The sequence below is a fragment of the Aquarana catesbeiana genome, linkage group LG03 (genome assembly GCF_042186555.1).
Source record: "Aquarana catesbeiana isolate 2022-GZ linkage group LG03, ASM4218655v1, whole genome shotgun sequence".
Classification (NCBI taxonomy): domain Eukaryota; kingdom Metazoa; phylum Chordata; class Amphibia; order Anura; family Ranidae; genus Aquarana; species Aquarana catesbeiana.
Window position 1 is genome coordinate 428,548,314 of NC_133326.1, and position 17,883 is coordinate 428,566,196.

The window sequence follows — 17,883 nt, forward strand, 5'->3', positions numbered from 1 at the left end:
GCACTATAGCACCTCCTACCGACACAAATCAACCTCTTACGATCTTGGAAGGGCTTTGTACAGAGACGGGAACTATACTTCATACCCTATCCCTTACCTACAACATGCTAATCACACCATCAGAAGAATTTCAACTTCCAAGCCAAAACAAATGGGAAAGAGACCTAAATTGCCACCTGACCAACAAAAAAAACCAACATATTCTCACATTCACACACAAATCATCAATCTGCACCAAAATCCAAGAAACCAACTATAAAATTCTTACACGCTTGTACAGAACCCCAACACTACTTAACAAACTCTTCCCAACAACATCAGACCTATGCTGGCGCTGTAAAAGTGAAAAAGGAACCCTGTTACATATCTTCTGGTCCTGTCCCCGGATACAGAGATTCCGGGGAGAGGTCCGCCGGATAACACAAAAATTCACTGACCGTGAAATCCCAGATGACCCAGCATACTTTCTACTACATGCAAATGACACCCCGACACGAGTATACAAAAAATCAGTGATACTTCACCTCCTAGATGCAACTAAAGCATGCATTCCACTTCGCTGGAAATCACCGTGCCCACCTACCATTGACCTATGGCTTCAAAAAATAGATAACATTATTAAAATGGAAGAACTTATCCTTACCAGCCAAGACAGACAGGAAACATACTCCAAGACGTGGCAACTATGGAATAGTTTTAAATACTCTGAAGAGGGACAAGCCCTCAGAGGAGGGGTTTCACCAACTTAAAAAGACATTCGGTTATATCATATCTGAAGGACACTGTACTCATTGAGGGCAGATAGTAGTCCATGTTCGTGAATTCCCCCCCCCCCAACCCCCCCCTCAGTACCACTCACTTATACCCCCCCCCCCATCTTCCTCCTCCTTCTCTTCTCTCGCTCTCTGAGAGCAATGCCTCGTTTCAAACTACTACTACTCTCTTCTATTTCCCAATATTTAGAAAAAGACAGGAAGCTGGACTCGCGGGCCTAAGACGACTTAACCCACTGCAACCAGGAAACTGAAATAACCCCATATACATGGGATCCTGAACCAGGAATCTATAGACATAACATTAATAGTTAGACATGACTAAGGAAGCCAGCCATATATTAGGACTCCCGATACCCACCATTACAGGTAAAGGCTGAGGTTCTACCAACATAACAAAAAGTATCTGACTATGTACATGTACCTTTATTTATATATTAAGTCTTTGTAGTGATATTCTTTTGAATGTATTAATGTTGAGGTCCTGAGGACCTGTTTCCTGATATAAATAAAAAAGAAAAAAAAAAAAGAAAAGAAAAACTGCATCTGACAATTTAAAAAAAAGGGACAGGCAGCACTGTATACAGCACTAAATGTAATGTAATGCTGTGTTAAACACTGCACTACAATAACACACTATTCTCACACACTATACTATACTAACACTAACTAAACTAACACTTTGCACTTACAGTAATGCCCCGTACACACGGTCGGATTTTCCGATGGAAAATGTCCGATCGGAGCGTGTTGTCGGAAATTCCGACCGTGTGTGGGCTCCATCGGACATTTTCCATCGGATTTTCCGACACACAAAGTTGGAGAGCAGGAGATAAAATTTTCCGACAACAAAATCCGTTGTCGGAAATTCCGATCATGTGTACACAAATCCGATGGACAAAGTGCCACGCATGCTCAGAATAAATAAAGAGATGAAAGCTATTGGCCACTGCCCCGTTTATAGTCCCGACGTACGTGTTTTACGTCACCGCGTTTAGAACGATCGGATTTTCCGACAACTTTGTGCGACCGTGTGTAGACAAAACAAGTTTGAGCCAACATCCGTCAGAAAAAATCCTAGGATTTTGTTGTCGGAATGTCCGAACAAAGTCCGACCGTGTGTACGCCCTATAAGAGTCACAATAAGTGAACAGTGAACACACTAACTGCTAGTAACGAAAAGAGCCCTGCTCTATCTATCTCCCCTCCAACACACTAAAAGAGCTGGCCTGGCTATGGGAAGTTAGCTTTTATAGTGTGGGTTAGGACTATGAGTACTAAGCCGTGATTGGAGAAAGTAATCATCACTTTGTCCAATCAGGGCTCTGACAGTGCTAATTATCGAAGCCTTGCACCTGACCAGAAGTCAGGTGAAAGGTTTTATCCAATTAGGGCCCTAGAATGCACTGTGAAGCGTGCAGTGCACTGTGGGGAGCTACCCGCAAATTATGTTCGCTGCAGGGGTAAATAGGCGAAGTTCAGGCCAAACTTACGCTCAGCTTAAACTGTTCGTCCATCTCTAGTTAAAGGTAATAATAGGCTCAAGATGGACTTAGAGCAGACGGAAATAAAGAGTGAAAAAAGACCATGGGTCAGAGCCTAGAGTGCAGGCACAGGAACTTGACAAAGAATATGAATTAGGAACAATCCAGGGATAGGGCATAATAACAAGGGCTGAGACAGGGATACAAGACATAGCAAACCAGAATTATACAGACAGCAGCGATATTGCTTAATCCTACTCCACTGTCCAGGAAGCGGTACCAAAAATCCCTGCTCAAGCATTTATTAAACACAGCATGAGCTTGTATCCCTAGTATGTGGAAACAACAAACTGCTCCAACAGTTGCCCAAAGGATCACAAGAGTGAATGATTTTGAACAAATGTAGGACCTGATCTTGGCCCTTCAAGACAAAACTGAGGAACATAAGACCAGGTGGTTCTATTGGAACCTCATTTGTTTCACTGCATAACACCTTCAATATTTGTGATCTGCACTATTCCAGCTTCCTATTGGGTTGGCTGCCTCGCTCCTGTCTTTTTGGCTCTCCCAGTGCATAACAGCTTCAATATGTGTGAGCTGCACTATTCCAGCTTCCTATTGGGTTGACTGCCTCGCTCCTGTCTTTTTGGCTCTCCCAGTGGTGACCCCCCCAACTCTCCTTTCTTTTTTTTTCTTCTTCCTCCTTTTTACATGGCTTCCCCTCAATATTAATGGGCAAAATGATTTTGATGCTGAGGTCTTTGTAAAAAGGGAAGAGTACAATCAGGTGGCATGCCCCAAGCTACAGTCATTCATGACTACAGCTCATCTAAAGAGATTAGGATTCTCAGGTGGGGATGAGCTGAACACCCCCCGGTTCGGTTCGCACCAGAACCTGCGAACGGACCGAAAATTTGCACGAACGTTAGAACCCCATTGATGTCTAAGGGACTGGAACGTTCAAAATCAAAAGTGCTAATTTTAAAGGCTAATTTTCATGGTGTTGTCCTAAAAAGGGTTTGGGGACCCGGGTCCTGCCCCAGGGGACATGTATCAATGCAAAAAAAACTTTTAAAAACTGACGTTTTTTCGGGAGCAGTGATTTTAATGATGCTTAAAGTAAAAAAAAAAAAAGTGAAATATTCCTTTAAATATCGTACCTGGGGGGTGTCTATAGTATGCCTATAAAGTAGCGCGTGTTTCCCGTGCTTAGAACAGTCCCTGCACAAAATGACATTTTTAAAGGAAAAAAAGTCATTTAAAACTGCTGGCGGCTTTAATGAAATGTCGTGTCCTGGCAATATGGATGAAAATCAGTGAGACAAACGGCATGGGTATCCCCAAGTCCATTACCAGGCCCTTTGGGTCTTGTATGGATATTAAGGGGAACCCCGCACCCAAATTTAAAAAGGAAAGGTGTGGGGCCCCCAGGCCCTATTTACTCTGAACAGCAGTATACAGGCAGTGCAAACAAGACAGGGACTGTAGGTTTGTTGCTAAATAGAATGTGTTTGTAATTTTGAACTGGTACATTTTCAAAGTGTAGCTCCAGCCAAAAAATCTGTTTTTAAGCTTTTTGGAAAACATAGGGAAGGGTTATCACCCCTGTGACATTTGATTTGCTGTCTGTGCTCCTCTTCAGAAGATTTCACCTCATTTTTTGTCCCAATGAAAAATGTTTTTTGAAAATTTGGGGTTTTTAGTGAAACAAGGATTGGTGATAAAGCATCAGTGTAAAGGAGAAAACTTTTTCCCGTATTAACTCTTACAGGAGAGAATTTCCCTTCCTATGGGGTAGATTTCATCTCACTTCCTGTTGTCTCCTTCCATTTGCAAGTAGGAGTCGTTTGTAAGTTGGATGTTTAAAAGTAGGGGCCTGCCCTATATACTCAGCAGAAATTTGGGCCTTAGGTGTTGTTGTGGCCACAACACTGTAAGCCCTCACAGGGCCCTGCTGTGAAAATATTAGATCAAGAATTGTAATTACATGCCCCTGTTGAACAGGGCCAGAAAAATTGTGCCTTTGGTGGTGGTGGTGGTGCTGGTGGCAAAACACTATAAGTCCTCACAGTTACTCTTGGTGGGCGCAGAAACGGGCTCTGCTGTGAAATATTAGATCAAGAATTGTAATTACATGCCCCTGTTGAACAGGGCCAGAAAAATTGGGCCTTTGGTGGTGGTGGTGGTGCTGGTGGCACAACACTGTAAGTCCTCACAGTTACTCTTGGTGGGCGCAGAAACAGGCCCTGCTGTGAAATATTAGATCAAGAATTCTAATTACACGCCCCTGTTAAACAGGGGCTGAAAAATTGGGCCTTAGGCACTGGTGCTGTTGCCACAACACTGCAACTCCTCACAGATACTCTAGTTGGAACGCAGGAACGAGCCCTGCTGCAAAGTATTGCATCAACAATTGTAATGACATGCCCCTGTTAAATAGGGGCTGAAAAATTGGGCCTTAGGCACTGGTGCTGTTGCCACAACACTGCAACCCCTCACAGATACTCTAGTTGGAACGCAGGAATGAGCCCTGCTGCAAAGTATTGCATCAAAAATTGTAATCACATGCCCCTGTTAAACAGGGGCTGAAAAATTGGGCCTTAGGCACTGGTGCTGTTGCCACAACACTGCAACCCCTCACAGATACTCTAGTTTGAACGCAGGAACTAGCCCTGCTGCAAAGTATTGCATCAAAAATTGTAATTACACGCCCCTGTTAAACAGGGGCTGAAAATTGGGCCTTAGGCACTGGTGCTGTTGCCACAACACTGCAACCCCTCACAGATACTCTAGTTGGAATGCAGGAACAAGCCCTGCTGCAAAGTATTGCATCAAAAATTGTAATTACACGCCCCTGTTAAACAGGGGCTGAAAAATTGGGCATTAGGCACTGGTGCTGGTGCCACAACACTGCAACCCCTCACAGATACTCTAGTTGGAGCGCAGGAACTAGCCCTGTTGCAAAGAATTGCATCAAAAATTGTAATTACATGCCCCTGTTAAACAGGGGCTTAAAAATTGGGCCTTAGGCACTGGTGGCGGCGCCCAGAACCAAAATTTTCCTTACAAGCTATCAGCATGATCATTGAGGAGGAAGAGGATAATTACTCAGCATAACAGGATAGTCACTCTGAGAGCATAGGCAGTCTTTGAAGATCTGACATTTCCAAAAAAAAATATTCGGTTACATCAGCATCAGGTGCTTGGTATCTGGTGGTGATCCAAGACTGATTCATTTTTATGAAGGTCAGTCGATCGACTGAGTCGGTGGACAGACGCACCCTGTGATCAGTTACAAAGCCTCCAGCAGCACTGAATGTGCGTTCCGAAAGAACGCTGGATGCAGGACAGGCCAGTAGCTCAATTGCATACTGTGCAAGCTCTGGCCAGTGATCCATCCTCAAGACCCAGTAAACCAGAGGTTTTCGGTGGGAAAGGTGTCCAAGTCAGATGTTGCCCCTAGGTATTCCTGTACCATGTAAAACAGAAGCTGGCGATGGTTGCTGGAACTGATCATACCCTGGGGCTGCGGACTAAAAAATTGTATGAACGCATCGGTCAGACGGCCACCTTCTCCACCGCTCCTTCTTTGACTGACCGAAACCTCAGCAACACAAGTTTGTAACCTCCCAGTCTCTGGGAACGCGTTGCACAGACCTTTCTGCAAGGCCTCCCGAAGATGTTTCATCCTCTGCTCCCTCTGCGACGGCAAGATAAGGTCCGCAACCTTACCCCTAACGTGGATCAAGGAGGGTTGCCAGCCAGTATTGGTCCTTCTCCTTGATACCACGAATACGAGGATCCTCCCGCAGGCTTTGCAGGATCAGGGAGGCCATGCAGCGTAGGTTTGCTGAGGCATTCGGTCCGGAGACCAATGGGTCACTAAGGACGACATGATCCGCAGCCACCTCCTCCCAGCCACATACAAGTCCATGTGTTTCTTGGGACTCTAAATGATCCCTTAAAGACTGCTGCTGATGCTGAGTGCCAGGTTCCACCTCCATACTGATACAATCCTCCTCCTCCTCCTCCTCCTCTTCCTGTGTTATCGGCGGGCACGCAGGAACACTGTCTGGATAAAGGGGGCCTTGAGAGCTAAGGAAGTCCTCCTCTTCCTGCCTCTGTTCTGCCTCAAGTGCCCTGTCCATTATTCCATGCAGCGTGTGCTCCAACAGGTGGACAAGGGGACAGTGTCACTGATGCATGCACTGTCACTGTTCACCATCCTTGTGGCCTCCTCAAATGGTGACAGGACAGTGCATGCATCCCTGATCATGGCCCACTGGCGTGGGGAAAAAAAAACAAGCTCCCCTGACCCTGTCCTGGTGCCATAATCACACAGGTACTCATTGATGGCCCTCTGCTGCGTGTGCAGCTGCTGCAGCATGGCCAGCATTGAGTTCCACCTGGTGGGCATGTCACAGATTAGGCGGTTCTTGGGCAGGTTTTAAATTCCTTTTGGAGGTGTGCTAGCCAAGCACTGGCATTATATGACCGGTGGAAATGCACACAGACTTTCCTGGCCTGCCTCAGGACATCCTGTATGCCCGGGTACCTGCCCAAGAACTGCTGCACCACCAAGTTAAGGATGTGAGCCAAACAGGGCACATGGGTCAGTTGTCCCTGTCGGAGGGCGGAGAGGAGGTTGGTGCCATTGTCGCAAACCACCATTCCTACCTTAAGTTGGCGTGGCGTCAACCACCTCTGATCCTGCCCCTGCAGAGCTGACAGAACCTCTGCCCCAGTGTGGCTCCTGTCCCCCAAGTACACCAGCTCAAGCACCACATGGCATCTTTTGGCCTGCGTACTTGCGTAGCCCCTTGAACAGCCGTTCAACGGAGCACCGCTGGTTCCGAGAACAAAGCACAGGAAGAGGCCATGGAGGAAGAAGAAGAGGAGGGGTGGAGGAGAGAGGTGTGTCACAATCATTAGTAGTGGCATTTTGGAGGCGTGGTGGCGGAATAACCTCCAACACTACTGCACCTTGTCCTGCATCCTTCCCAGCTGCCAGCAGAGTCACCCAATGCGCCGTGAAACTTAGGTAATGTCCCTGTCCATGCCTTCTGGACCATGAGCCAGCGGTAATATGCACCTTACCACTGACCGCCCTGTCCAGCGAGGCCAAGACATTGCCTTCCACATGCCAGTACAGAGCCGGAATCGCCTTCCGTGAGAAAAAGTGGCGTTTGGGTACCTGCCACTGAGGAACAGCACATTCCACAAACTCACGGAAGGGGGCAGAGTCTACCAACTGAAAAGGTAGCAGTTGAAGTGCTAGCAATTTTGGCAACCTAGCATTCAACCGCTGGGCATGTGGATGGCTGGGAGTGAACTTCTTTTGGCGGTGCAGCAGCTGGGGCAGGGAAATTTGCCTGGTACAATCTGACGTCGGTGTACCGAAAGCAGATTGCCCACAAGTACTTGGCTGTGACACACCTAATTCTACACCTTCATTCCTCTCAGTGCAGGTCCCAGAGAGGACTGAAGGTATAGTGGGGTTGGAGATCTCAGCTGATGAGGAGCAAGGAGAGGTCCTCTTTGTTCTTTGGTGTGGGTTTTTTAGATACGCTTGCCAACGAACTGCATGGCAGGTCAACATATGTCTGGTCAAGCATGTGGTGCCCAAGCGGGAGATGTTTTGGCCACGCGAGATACGCTTGAGACATATGTTGGAAATAGCAGCGGTGCGATCTGATGCACTCGTCTCAAAAAAGGCCCACACCAAAGAACTTTTGGAATAATGCACAGAGACAGCAGCGCCCTGCACATGCGGAGCTTTGCAGTGTGATGCAGTCAGTGTGCTGCCCTTAGGCTGGCCCCTGGAGGGCATCCTGCCTAGTTGGTGATGTGCCTCCTCCTCCTCTCTCCTATCAGGCACCCACGTTGAGTCAGTGACCTCATCATCCCCTCCCTCCTCATCACTGGAGCAAACCTGGCAGTATGCTGCAGCAGGGGGAGCATGACTGCCAGATTGCTGTCCTTCTTGGGCACCGCCTCTGTCCGTGCTTACGTTACTGCCTTCATCTAGCTCCCTAATCATCATCAGAGCCTTCCAAACGCTGGGCATCCTCCTGGAGCATGTACCCAACACTGTGGTCAAACAGTTCGAGGGACTCCTCAGGAGGACATGGTGGGGCTAGGGAAGGAGTCACTGATGCCATTGAGCCGAGGGAAGAGGCCGCATTGGCAGCTGCTTTGCCAGACAAAGTACCCTGAGCATGGGTGAGGGAGGATGAGGAGGATGAGGATGGCTTTGTCATCCACTCGACCAAGTCTTCCGCATGTTGCGGCTCAACACGGCCTGCTGCCTAAAAAAAGGCCAAGCGTGTCCCACGGCCACGTGCTGATGAGGATGCACCGTCTCCACGACCTCCACCATTGCCTCTAGACACAGAGCCTGCTTGCCCTCTTTTATTGGCTTGTGACTGTCTGCTCTCCTTGTTGGCCTTCCAGACATACTAATGGCCTGTAGCTGCACTAAGCTGGGATATATATATATATATATATATATATATATATATATATATACTGATACTGCAGCTAGCAAAATCAACTGCCTGCCTACAGTATGAGAACACCACCAACCTTCTACAGGTAGCTTTAGCTGAACACTGTGCAGAGGTCGCACTACACTAACGTGTAAATACTTTAGCTGCCTGCGGTAGTGATAGGATCAGGAAAACACCACCAACCTTCTACAGGTAGCTTTAGCTGAACACTGTGCAGAGGTCGCACTACACTAACTTGTAGCTTTAGCTGAACACTGTGCAGAGGTCACACTAAACTAACCTGTAGCTTTAGCTGAACACTGTGAGGAGGACGCACTACACTAACTGTAAATAGTCTAGCTACCTGACTGTGGTACTAATAGGATCAAAAGAACACCAGCAATTTTCTTCAGGTAGCTGTAAATACTGTAACAAGACAAGCCTGCCTGTCAGTAGGAAGATAACAGGAACGGATCTAGCTAAACTGAATACAGTGTATATATATATATATATATATATACACACAACACCTGGGATGCATATATATACACAATAACTGACTGACTGTCCTGCCTAATCTAGCTAACTTAAATGAAATGACACTGTCTCTCTCTCTATCTCTCAGTACGCTGGAACACACTACACAGGGCCGCCGTGCAGGCGGCCTTATATAGTGTGGGGCGTGTTCTAAACCCCCTGAGCCATAATTGGCCAAAGCCACCCTGGCTTTGGCCAATTACAGGTCTCTCTACTGATGGCGCTGTGTGGCCGAGCATGCGGGTCATAGTGCATGCTTGGCCAATCCCCAAGCCAGCAATGCACTGCGATGCCGCAGTGAATTATGGGCCGTGACGCGCCACACGAATTTGGCGCGAACGGCCCATATCATTCGCAATTCGATGAACGGTCGAACAGATGATGTTCGAGCCGAACATGGGTTCACTCGAACACGAAGCTCATCCCTACTCTCAGGAGCCGAACCAGGCAGATCAGGAAGGAAAAAAGGAAAAGCAGCAATTGAAACATGTGCACAGAGCAGAACTATTTTTATTTTAAATCTACCTGGAATTCAGCTTTAACCACATGAGCTCCAGAAGGCTTTACCCTCTTGATGACCAGGCAATTTTTTGCTATTCAGCATGACGCTACTAACTGGTAATTGCGCAGTCATGCAGCGCTGTACCCAAACAAAATTTATATCATTTTTTTCACACAAATAGAGCTTTCTTTTGGTGGTATTTTATCACCACTGGGTTTTTTTATTTTTTGGAATACAAATGAAAAAAGAACATTAAAAAAAAAAAACTATATTTTTTACTTTCTGCTATAAAACCTATCCAATAAAAAAATAAAATGTCTTCATAAATTTTGGCCAAAATGTAAACTGCTGCATGTCTTTGGTAAAAAAAAAATGCCAATAAGTGTATATTGATTGGTTTGCATGTAAGTTATTGCTACAAACTATGGTATATAAAGTATATTAGAATTTTTATTTATTTATTCTACATAACTAATGGCGGTAATCAGTGACTTATAATAGGACTGCGATAGTGAAGTGGACAATCTGACACTAACTTACACCTGGGTGAACTTACTAACTACCACTGACAGTAATACAGTGATCAGTGATAATACTATAAAAACAAGGAGAGGGACGCCTCTGAGTATGTATCATAAAATCGATTTATTAAAACAGCAATATCAACTCACATTAAGGCAAGAAGAGTATCGTTCTGGTCTGTTAGCTGGGCTGGAGAGATGCAGTGGGACTACAGATCACAGCAGTTCCTGTAAGGCTGGCTCCACATAGAATCCAGAGGGAGAGGGGTGGAATGGCTCAGCATGGTGCAGTCTCCTTCAGCAATCCAGTCTAATTCATATCCTAGTGGGATGGGGACAGATGGTGTCCATTATACAAGGATATGGGTTCCAAAGGAGGGGGTGAGATGCCAGAGATGCTGGCTTGCCGCGCTGTGGCTCTACAGTTAGTGGTTGCACCTCGGTAATGTGGAGAGAAGACACGGCCGTGTGTAGAATTAAAACGAGGCTTGGGGAGCAAACACAGCATGGCGCCCGGCAATGACGTCACACGTATGCAACACGTTTCAGAATCAGCTAGCCATTTGTGGATGAATGGCCGCATTCCTTTCTCAAGCATGGAATGTGTAGGGCACATTAAGCATTTTATAGTCTAATAGGGGGCGGGCCCAGGACGTCCATAGTAAAAGCAAGGGATCAGCAATATTATGGCAGAGAGAACGTTAAAGGACATAATAAACCAGAACAAAACTTAAAAAAAAAAAACACACAGTGGCCCAGAACAAAGTACACTCTGAGGAATTATTATGAAGAATAGGTAAATAATGCAAGAGAAATTATTTAAAGACAAAACAAAAGCGGCCACAATAAACAATTAATGAAATATGATTAGGCAGCAAATGGGATGATGACTGTAAAAGGGCAAGTGAACAGCGCCATTCATCAACAATGAGATATGGATGAATCTTATTGCCAGAGGTGGGCTACATACCTATCAAAGATGCAATAATGAATTTCATATTGAATAATACAAGATAAATAAGGGAAATTCATGTGCAAATAAATAATAAGCTGAGATGAATCAATTAATTAAATGAATAAATAAAATACAACTCATCCATGTAAATATATAGATAAATAAATGGATAAGAATTACTAGAGATTTAGTAAAGACTAATTGGAAGAAGGGTAATTAGATGAATTGGTCCAATTTCTATTTTAGATCATAATCTTGGGTCTCGAATAACATAGAACAGAATCATACAAGATCAAGAGACATAAAAATAAAAATAAATGAAAAAAACAAAAAAACAAAAACAAACAATGGGGTGGGGAGGGGGTGGGTGGGAGGGAATATTCAGGATCAAATTGAAAGATGGGGGAGGGGCTAAGATGTTATCTATAGGGTTAAGAAATACTTACTAAATGAGCGAATGAACCCACCACCCCCATATATAAAAAGGGAAATAAATATAAAGAAACCTGCAGTAAAAGATAATGTTAAAAATATATATATGTAAATGGATAATACCATAAAAGATCATATGTCGTAATAAAAGTTTTTTTATATATATATATATATACACACATTTATAGGATATATCAACTCGCACAATTATTGTAGCGCACTAGGAGAGTAATTATAAAATAGTGGATATCTCTATCACTTCATTGAGGCCGCCAGGCGAGAGTACGTCAAGACAATATATCCAAAATGTTTCTCTTGCACACAACTTTTTAAAACGTTCAGCTTCAGACATCGATTTCGAAATTTGCTCGATGACCCAAACTGAGAGACCAACAGTGGATTTTTTGTGGTACTCGGCGAAGTGCTTGTCTTTTCCGCTCTCGATAAGTTGTCGATGCTGGCCGAAGCGCTGCCTTAGGGGGCAGATGGTTCGCCCAACATAAATCAATCCACAGAGGCACGTGAGGCCATACAGGACAAAGTTGGATGAGCAGTTATAGAAATGGTCTAATGTATAAGTTCTGCCCTTAGAGTGGAAAGATTTTTTTACCATGTCCGACAAACGAACAAGTCTTACAGTGGGCTTTTTTGCACTGATACATGCCAACTAATGGTATAAGAGTGGCGGGATTGGGGGTAGGTATATCAATTGGAAGTTTGCTCGGGGCAATCTTGTTTTTAAGACTGGGAGCTTTTCGGTAAGTTATTCTCGGCACGAGTGGGAGGATGGTTTTAAGGAGTGGGTCCTGTTGCAAAATGTTCCAGTGTCTCTTCAATATATTTTCCATTTTTTTATACTGATATTTAAAAGTGGTAATAAATCTAGTGGAATGGTCTATTTTCTCTTTTTCTTTTTTGGCCGGTTTGCCTTTTGCATAGTAGTTGAATGCTTGATCAACCAATTCTATTGGATATTCTTTATCAGCGAATTTATTTTTTAATTGTATGCTCATGGCATCATAATCAGTGTCTAAGGTGCAGTTCTGTTGTAAACGGCAGAACTGACCTTTTGGTATATTCTGTGTCAATTTGGGATAATGGCAACTCCTATAGTGTAAATAGGAGTTGCCAGCAGTAGGCTTAATGTGATTTTTGGCGATAATCATATCGCCCACATAACCCAATTCTAGATCTAGGAAGGCCAGATTGGTGGAATCAAAAACATGAGTGAAAGATAGGCCATATGGATTCCGATTACAATGATCCACAAAAGGGGGAATTAAATGTCAATGTCTAAGGTGTGCAGTTCTGTCGTAAACTGCAGAACTGACCTTTCGGTATATTCTGTGTCCATTTGGGATAATGGCAACTCCTATAGTGCAAATAAGAGTTGAGAGCACTAGGTTTAATGTCCTAATGTCCTAGAAGAAATGGACACTATTCTGCCCCCTACCATCTTTTCCAATGACGTAAAATTAACTGGTGCCACTAGACACACACTCTGTGGGAAATTTAAACACCTTGAGAGAATTGTTAAAAATTTCAATCAGCAATGGTGGGATAAATTTTTCCTAGAAAAATACATCTCCACTAAGATCTCTCCTCGAGGCCTTAGAATCACTAAAGATTGCCCATTTTTCAATCCTGCCAGCAAAAAGGAATGGGAAACCATCTCTGAATTTTGCACATCCAAGTGGATGGAAATACTCATTGAGCACAGATTGCATCTTTTTGAGAAGCTTAGACTTGAAGCCAAAACCATAGTCACAGACATTATAGATCGAAAGGTTACAGTTCCGCTCTCCTGGCTTGATGTTCTCAAAAAAAACACCAAGTTGGATAAGGACAACATGATTAAAACCAAATTGGGTAAATTTAAAAGAGATTTAGACGATTTCAATTTAAATAGAGTGTTTAATTGGAAATTGAGATCCACACCTCCCGTGCCCAATGTTAGACCTCCTCGTTCCCATCCTTCCCATCCCGTGCCCACCTCTACCAATATACATTCTCGCTCTTTTTCCTCCCATCCTCCTCCGCCCATCCCTCCCTCTAGACCCATACACACCTCTCCTTCTCTTCTACAACTTCCTGCATTATCCCCATCTCAATACCATTCACCCCTACCTCTTATGAGCATTCCTATTCCTCAAAAGAATCCCCAAGGTAATTCCATTTATACTATCCCTCCTAGTCATCTGACGAATAGGAGTCAAACCACCAGAACTAATACATTGCTTAGTGATCTCAACAGTTTTTATAATAGACTTTCTTATGCAGGAAGGGGCTATGATAACATTACCAAGAAAAACACCTCTATGTCCAACTCTGTTACTAACGTGGTGTTAGCACCTTTACCGGATAACAACCAGTCTACTAATGCCATTAATTTGTCCAACCCCAATACACCCATGAATCCCAATGATGAATTTATGGAAGTACAGTCAGTTAGAGACAGTCCTGTCAGCACTTTGGAACATCCCAATCCTATCTGATGCTCCTATACCTCATGCATTATGCTCCTCCGCCGCCACTGACTCCACTACTTTTTTAGCTTCCAGTCCTCCTTGAGCCAACCAGAGAAAACGAAAACTCACCGGAGAGGCTGCAGAGGAGGCCGAAAAAAGTCCAAGAACCAACATACAGAAACTCTGCAAACTGTAAAATTCTTCAATCTCTCCAGCTTTCCTCTGCAGATATCAGTCTACTTAGCAGAGGTCTCAATTTTGCCCCTATAAACAAGCCCAATCCCTTCCTTTTATTTAAAGACTTAAATAGATATATTCATAATCTAACCCTAAAAATATTTTTTAATGCCAAACAAAACAAACCTATTGCAGATGGCTCAGATCACTTCCCTGTCATCCTGCCACCAGATTCTTTTGAATACGATGGTGATATCATAGATATTCTAGAATCCTTAACTGATAAAGAAGACACTCTAAGTCTTTTTACCCAGCACCTTGCCACGTCACCACTCATAGTACACTCATCTCTTAAACCTAAGTAGTATATGCCGACTTTCTGAAACTTTGTCAGACATCCTCCACCATACCACCTCACATGTATAACCTTTCTGCCTCTGAAATTCGTGCCTTAGACTCCCTGACTCATTTGGCGGATGTCATTATCAAATCAGCCGACAAAGGGGGAGGTATAGTTCTGCAAAATAAGGCAGACTATATCAATGAAACACATAGACTTCTATCCGATAAGACCACATATAACAAACTTCCAAAAGATCCTACCACCGAATTTGCTGCTGAGTTTAATGTTTTAGTTAAATCAGCTCTTGATCGCGGAGTGATTAACAAAACCGAAGCCTCCTTTTTCACAAAAAGTTTTTATCAGATCCCATATTTTTATAATTTACCAAAAGTTCACAACAATCTCACCTCTCCCCCTGGCAGGCCCATTGTGGCTGCCATGGATATCGTTACCACCGGTTTCAGCCAGTATATGGACCAATACCTTCAGCTCATTGTACAATGGTTGCTATTCTATATTAGAGATGGTTCACATCTTTTGGAACTACTCGCACCCTACAAGTGGGAGCCCTCCTACTTATGGTTGTCTCTAGATGTTACGTCGCTTTATACCTCTATTCCACATCATTTCGGCATATTAGCCTTGGATTTTTTTCTCGCACAGGACCCCCTCATCAACTCGAGACAAGCCGCATTTATTCCGGAGGCCACACATTTTTTTCTGACCGACAATTACTTTGACTTCAATGGCGACTTTTATCTCCAAATCAAGGGGACCGCCATGGGAGCCAACTTTGCCCCATCTTACGCCAACCTAGCTATGGGGTATTAAGAAAAGAACCTAATTTTACTAAACAACCCCCACTCTGCCAACATCGTATTCTTTGGCCGCTACATTGACGATATAAACATTATTTGGGATTGCTCCCCTGATTTAATTCCCCCTTTTGTGGATCATTGTAATCGGAATCCATATGGCCTATCTTTCACTCATGTTTTTGATTCCACCAATCTGGCCTTCCTAGATCTAGAATTGGGTTATGTGGGCGATATGATTATCGCCAAAAATCACATTAAGCCTACTGCTGGCAACTCCTATTTACACTATAGGAGTTGCCATTATCCCAAATGGACACAGAATATACCAAAAGGTCAGTTCTGCCGTTTACGACAGAACTGCACCTTAGACACTGATTATGATGCCATGAGCATACAATTAAAAAAGAAATTCGCTGATAAAGAATATCCAATAGAATTGGTTGATCAAGCATACAACTACTATGCAAAAGGCAAACCGGCCAAAAAAGAAAAAGAGAAAATAGACCATTCTACTAGATTTATTACCACTTTTAACTTTCAGTATAAAAAAATGGAAAATATATTGAAGAGACACTGGAACATTTTGCAACAGGACCCACTCCTTAAAACCATCCTCCCACCCGTGTCAAGAATAACCTACTGAAAAGCTCCCAGTCTTAAAAACAAGATTGCCCCGAGCAAACTTCCAATTGATATACCTACCCCCAATCCCACCACTCTTGTACCATTAGTTGGCATGTATCAGTGCAAAAAAGCCTGCTGTAAGACTTGTTCATTTGTCGAACATGGTAAAAAATCTTTCCACTCTAAGGGCAGAACTTATACATTAGAATATGTCTATAACTGCTCATCCAACTTTGTCGTGTATGGCCTCACGTGCCCCTGTGGGTTGATTTATGTTGGGCGAACCATCTGCCCCCTAAGGCAGCGCTTCGGCCAGCATCGACGACTTATCGAGGGAGGAAAGGACAAGCACAGTGTCCCTCGGCACTTTGCCAAGTACCTCAAAAAATCCGCTGTTGGTCTCTCAGTTTGGGTCATCGAGCAAATTCCGAAATCGATGTCCGGAGCTGAACGTTTTAAAAAGTTGAGCAAGAGAGACATTTTGGATATATTGTCTTGACGTACTGTTGCCTGGCGGCCTCAATGATAAAGATATCCACTATTTTATAATTTCTCTCCTAGTGCTCTACAATAATTGTGCGAGTTGATATATCCTATAAATGTGTGTATATATATATAAAAAAATACTTTTATTACGACATATGATCTTTTATGGTATTATCCATTTACATATATATTTTTGTCATTATCTTTTACTGCAGGTTTCTTTATTTTTATTTCCCTTTTTATATATGGGGGTGGTGGGTTCATTCGCTCATTCAGTAAGTATTGCTTAACCCCATAGATAACATCTTAGCCTCTCCCCCCATCTTTCAATTTTATCCTGATTATTTTTTTATCCCCCCCCCCTTTTTTTCTCCCTCCCCCACCCCATTGTTTGTTTGTTTGTTTTTTTTAATTTATTTTTATTTTTATGTCTCTTGATCTTGTATGATTCTGTTCTATGTTATTCGAGACCCAACATTATGATCTAAAATATAAATTGGACACCAATTCATCTAATTACCCTTCTTCCAATTAGTCTTTACTAAATCTCTAGTAATTCTTATCCATTTATTTATCTATATATTTACATGAATGAGTTGTATTTTATTTATTCATTTAATTAATTGATTCATCTCAGCTTATTATTTATTTGCACATGAATTTCCCTTATTTATCTTGTATTATTTAATATGAAATTCATTATTGTATCTTTGATAGTTATGTAACCTCTGGCAATAAGATTTATCCATATCTCATTGTTGATGAATGGCGCTGCCTAATCATATTTCATTAATTGTTTATTGTGGCCGCTTTTGTTTTGTCTTTAAATAATTTCTCTTGCATTATTTACCTATTCTTCATAATACTTCTTCAGAGTGTACTTTGTTCTAGGCCACTGTGTGTTTTTGAAAAAGTTTTGTTCTGGTTTATTATGTTCGTTAAAGTTCTCTCTGCCATAATTTTGCTGATCCCTTGTTTTTACTATTGAGGTCCTGGCCCCGCCCCCTATTAGACTATAAAATGCTTAATGTGCCCTACACATCCCATGCTTGAGAAAGGAATGCGACCATTCATCCACCAATGGCTAGCTGATTCTGAAACGCGTCGCATACGTGTGACGTCATTGCCGGGCGCCATGCTGTGTTTGCTCCCCAAGCCTTGTTTTGATTCTACACACGCCCGTGTCTTCTCTCCACATTACTGAGGTGCAACCACTAACTGTAGAGCCGCAGCGCGGCAAGCCAGCAGCTCTGGCATCTCACCCCCTCCTTTGGA

General features: G+C 43.4%; 1 protein-coding gene across 1 annotated transcript in view; it reads left to right on the forward strand.

Annotated features, from left to right (window-relative positions):
* Positions 1–17,883, forward strand: part of LOC141132416 (electrogenic sodium bicarbonate cotransporter 1-like) — an 890,811-nt gene that overhangs the window by 803,645 nt on the left and 69,283 nt on the right. The gene's annotated exons all lie outside the window — the stretch shown is intronic.